Below are 6,000 nucleotides of genomic sequence, written 5' to 3' on the forward strand. Positions count from 1 at the left end.
AATATGGATCTGCAATTTAAAGAAATCCTTCCAGGTCATACTATTTAGCTAATATTAAGTTACATTTTTTGAGATGTAAAAGCTAAATTAACTACATTTTTGGCTTTTCTATACATGAATGGTAATATTGGAAAACAATATATACTTATACTGCTTAGAACTACCAAGGCAGTCAATTTGACCGTTTGTGTTTTTAAATGGAATTTACTCTGCCTGTCTGGCAGATACAGGGCTGTGCATTTATGACTTTTCCTAAATATGTGTATTAATTATCCTGACCAAGTATGACAAGCGGGGTTGCAATAATAAGGGTGATATAATACCCTCATACCTAGAACTACCAGACCAGACAAAGTGACTGCTACATAGAAAACAATAGAAAAAAAGTCAGGACCGTGCCGGTGATGTATTGAGTTGTGATTAGATCAGTCTGCAGCACTTACACACATTGTTTCTTATAATCTACGGTGTCTATCGTAATTCAAATCAGCCTTTTGTAGAATCAACTGTTTGTCATGTGAGAAGGTATCTCCTGTGATCTATTTTTATATTCACTCAGGTTATTGTAGATATCAGCAGTTACCCAAAGGAATTCAGCCTGCCACAATTACACTGGAGAAAGTGACAATGATTAACCAGATGTAAGACTGCCACTACCATGCTTCACAGTAGGGACGGTGTTCTTTGGGTGATGCGCTGTGTTGGGTTTGCGCCAAACGAAACACTTTGCATTTAGGCCAAAAAGTTCAATTTTAGTTTCGTCAGACCACAAAACTTTTTGCCACATGGCTACAGAAGCTCCTGAGTGTTTTTTTTAGCATACTTCAAATGGGATTCAAGGTGGGCTTTCTTGAGTAATGTCTTCCTTCTTGCTACCCTACCATACAGGCCAGATTTGTGGAGTGCTTGGGATATTGTTGTCACATGCACACTTTGACCAGTCTTGGCCATAAAAGCCTGTAGCTCTTGCAAAGTTGCCATTGGCCTCTTGGTAGCCTCTCTGATCCTCCTTCCTCTTCGGTCATCCAGTTTCAAAAGCACACAATATCAGCAGTTTAGTCAAAGTCTTATCTTGTTATAATTGTTCATCAAAGTATAATTGTTTGTATTTTTAATCTTAGCAAAGTGTTACGCTGTATTAAGCTTTTTGCATGTAGATATTTCCTATACAAACACAGTATTTTACTTGAATGTTAAAATCTTTGAAACTTAATATTTATTCTGGAGATGTGATCGCCTGCCTGACTTGCTTGTGCCAGATTTTTAGAGGATGCAACTTTTTTTGGCTGTAGATATTTAGGTAACGTAACACAAAAGTGGCTACAATGATTCTGAACAAAAGAAAGAGACCACCTTATAGGAGTTCACCACAGTATTTTTTCAGCTTTACCATGGTTTTCCTATAGTTATACTATGTAATTACCACAGTTTACCCTGGTTTTCCATGCTTATTAATGTGCTTTACCAAGCCTCACTTCTTCACAATGTATACTTGTGCTTTACCATTCTCTGGCTATGCTTTATTGCACTTTGTTGTGCTTTTACTGTGGTAAACTTTTCTAAGGGCGGTGCTGCAGGAGGAGAGAGGAGGTGTTGGAAACGCACGCGTCATCCTCCAAAAATAATAGATGATAATATTTAAAATAAAACTAAATTGAGACTGTTAGTAACTTATTCTTGGGTAACTCAACTATAACACAACCTTGGAATCACGAGTACTTCTTTAAATACATACTTCTAATGGTAATTTGAGTATGTATTAACTAAGGCACTTAAACTGCAATAAGTATTTTCCCAGTTGATTTAAGTTTCATTCAACCTTATATGTTTGACTATATGTTTTATTGTTATTTTACAGTAAAACAATTAAATAAATAAAAATACTTGAAGTGAACAATTTACTTCAGTATGAGTAAAGGCTTCTGCACACCAGACATGATGCGATTTTTCATCTGGTGACCAGATACTTTCACAGCGACATGACCATACACTCCTGAAACGACTCAGATGAGATGATACAGATAGGAAAATTGACAGATCTATAAAACTATATAAAAAAAAAAAATTGCTATTGACAAATCTATGATCAAGACTGGTACAGACTCGTCAACATGATGTGGAAATGATGTCGTCTTTGACGGTATTTCAACATATATGGCACGCATACCAGGCTTATCCAGTGCCTTCGACATGGACTCCCACATATTAACCTTCATCTCTCTGTCTTTATAATTGCAATGATCTTCGTCATAAAATGTGGGTATTTTTCAATGGCAAGTATTATTTCTTTTACTCCCTCATTTTGGATACTGCTTCACGTTGGTGGTCACCGTGCATTGAAGCTGTTTTGTAATTGCTCAATTCTCTAGCTGTCAGACAAAGAAATCGCAAAAAATAGCTTTCAAATAGCTGGGCTGTTATTTTAGTGTACTAGTACAGAGATTGCTACAGTGACATGGAGTGTGTCTACTACTGACAATACAAATTTGATTTATTTAATGATGATTACATATCATAACAGTCAAATTGAAATATTTAGTATTTGTGTTGCTTTGATGTTTCTACCGTTCTTTGTAATGATTATTCACTTCAAATGATGAGTTTACAACATAAAAAATAACGTTATATTCCATTAAGCAAAACATTTAGGCCACTGTAGTGTATAACATGTACTGTGTTAATAGTTTATAACAAATACTAGTATTACTATCATTTACAAAATAGTTATAGTTTAAGCTTGGAGACAGAAAAGATTGGGAATTCCTTATAACATGTTGAACTTAAACTGGCTTCAGTGGCGCAGCATAAAATGACACAAGTCAAAATCAGAATAAGAATCAGTCTTGTTAAAAAGGGGCAGGAAAAAAATGAAAATATTATTTGGGGATAGTGCTTTCTATATTTGTTGCAGCCTTGTGTACTGCATGAAATAAGATTAGACAAACAAAAATGCTGTAATTTGTATTGTCTGCTCAGAAGTGCAGTCACTTATAGCACAGTTTGAACAATACATATTTACTGTTCTGAAAGTTTGACCTCTGGAGTTGCTGCGTCATTGAACGCTCTTTTTATGATATACACATCAATATCTGCAAGTGTCTTTGCATCAGCTTAGTACTACTCAAAGTCATTTCTAACTTGTTAAACTAAATCAATATCTGTGTAAATCTGCTGCAGTGCTTTACTGGTAACACAGAGTTTTGGAGACATCCCACTCAAAACTAATAACAGCAGTTTCCAATTTGAACATCTGAGGTTTTATTTGGAAATCTTCATGTAGAACAGCCTTTGGCCGTTGATTAGCAATGTTTAATTCAGACAGACCATCTTGAATGGTTTTGTAGCCAACTCACTGCATTAGCTCTTGCCTACCATCAAGTTTTTTTTCAGAGTAAAACGTATTCCACATTTGTCAAGGCAGTTCTGAACTATGAGTTAATTTAGAAAACAAGTTGTATAGACTTTGAATAAAGCCAACATTATAACCATTGTCAATTAGTATTGTGCAGCACAGGGACCGACCAAATTCATAGAATATGCAAAGCACGGAACATAATCAGCATGAGGATTTAGATTTGTAATCCTTACCTTAACAATTCATATTAACCAAATGCGTTACTAGCATTGTCACAGCTCTGAACATGACTTGTAGCACATATGTGATGGTACTGCCTGTGGCCATGAATGGGAATGAATGTCACCACATGTTTGAAAGGTTTTCAGTTATTCTACAAATATCAACGTGTTCAACTTGTGTTAATTAACTCAGTTTGCCAAAAGATACTCATGATGTTCAAAAGTTAATCGTCCAACGGTAAAGCTGTATCTTGTATCGATACATTTTGTAAATATATTTAGGAATTTATTTATAATCCACACAATTTACTGATTATATCAACTTAATAAAGTTCAATATTGTTCTGTTGAAGGCCTAAAAAATATAGGACGTTTACAGTTGACTGTCAATATGGCCCAACAGTGAATTAAGCAAATGAATGAATTAACCAAATAAGTGATTTATCAAGGGTGCACTGTATTTAATATTGTACTTTAAAACCACTACTAATTTTTCCACATATTGCAGATATTTATTTTACTTACGGTTCACAATTCATTATATCCCTGGTATGCTTTGTTTTTGTTCACAAAAGCACCCTTGTCTACTTTGTTTTGAATCTGTCAGATTAATTCCAGCATGACAACAGTGCAGCGTTGCATATCCATGCAGCACTCTAGTATTGTCGAAAACAGACTTGGTTTATAGCGTTGCCAGAGAGTGAAATGTTGTGATGTGATTATTTAGCATTAGAAATATAGCTCCAAATAAAAGTGCAGCCACCTTTCCCTCACAAGTTCAGCAAATTGTGGTCCTTGGCCTAAAAAGCCCATATTACTCAGACATGCCATATTTTGTTTCGGTATTTCAGAAAGTGGAGCATGTGGTTCCCTTTCAACTCAAAGACGACCACCAACAATACTTTTGGGATATGTCTGCCACAGGTCAGGTATTCACTGAGCATATAATGTCAGAGCTCACTTACTCTTTTGCTTCTCACAGCGGTAAGCTAACCTGAACAATTGCTGTGATTGAGTCTGTATAAAAGAGCTCTCACTCGAGTTTACTGGAGTTCCCCTGCTTTATTTTTAAGAAAATATTGCTAGAAGTCGGCTTGCCACTTCTGTGAAATCAGCAACTCAACTTCTGTGATCTGAGCTATAATTATTGTGCAACTAAACTTTGTTAAATCTTCTCTCTTTTTACCAGTCTGCACCGCTTTGCATCGTAGACTGCTTTCTAACCCTGCTGCATCTGCTGTTGTGTGTGTATTTCTCTTGCTATCTGTAGTAAAAAAAAATTTTAAAAAGATGTGTGATTTCCTCCACCGGGGCCCGACTCTGCTGCATCCCGCTGTTGAGTCGAACTTGCTGGTCGTCTCGGCCTGCCCACTCAGTGTGCTTGGCCTAAAAAAAAAAAACTCTTTTCACAGTCCACCCGCCTGGCGTGGTGACTGTTCTACCCCCAACAGCTTGGAAACTGGAGTACCCTCTCTTAGCAGTTCAGTACATGCCTACCATAGCTCTTTGAGCATATGCTCCACTCCTGTGTATCCTGCGCGCTACCCTTGAGCAGCACCGTGCGCTTCTTCATATTGCTCTCCCGTTGCCTAATTGCAGCCATTCGAGCCTGTGTATCCACCCCGGGGTATGGTACATGCCACTCCGGGTTGTGTGACTGCACGCGGTTAAGGCTAGGTGCCTGTTCCCAGTACCCTCAGAGCTTGCACCCTTGGTGCTTCGGCACCCTCGATGCTTAGAAGCTCTGTGCCTCTATGCTTCGACACCCTTGCACTTCAGTACTCAGGTGTTAGGTGCCCTTGATGCTTCGTCAGCATCGGACAGTCCCAATCCCCACTGCCCCGCATGACGACCTGAGGCATCACCTTCAGGCTTCCATGACAGCTAACAGCTTGGCCTACCCGCAAGGATGCAGGAATGCCAGACATGGGGCCCCAACACAACAGAGCTCAGACCCACCTTTTCATAAAAAACTAGCTGCAACTAGTGGCCCAATTGAACCTCGAACACTTGGATGCTCGCTACCGTACACACCGGTTACATGCTTCAGTTCCGCATGGGTCCTTCTCCCTTTTGAGGGATCACCCCTACATCTGTGACCCTCTCCAGGTTTCAGCCCTCAAGCAAGAAGTAGCTGCATTACTTCTCAAACAAGCCATCTCCCTCGTACAACCCACCTCCCAAGAGGATGTGTTCTATTCCAGGTATTTTGTGGTGCCGAAGAAGGATGGCGGCCTACGCACCATCCTGGAACTGAGACATCTCAACGGGTTCTTGAGGGAAAGGAGGTTCTGGATGGTCACACACTGTCACATTCTGCAGTCTGTCTGACCAGGTGACTGGTTTACTCCCGTGGACTAAAAGGATGGGTATTTTCACGTCCCTGTTTGTCCCTGTGGCAGGGCAGGGCCCTGTCTGTAAATT

The sequence above is a fragment of the Polyodon spathula genome, chromosome 3 (assembly GCF_017654505.1).
Source record: "Polyodon spathula isolate WHYD16114869_AA chromosome 3, ASM1765450v1, whole genome shotgun sequence".
Taxonomy (NCBI): Eukaryota; Metazoa; Chordata; class Actinopteri; order Acipenseriformes; family Polyodontidae; genus Polyodon; species Polyodon spathula.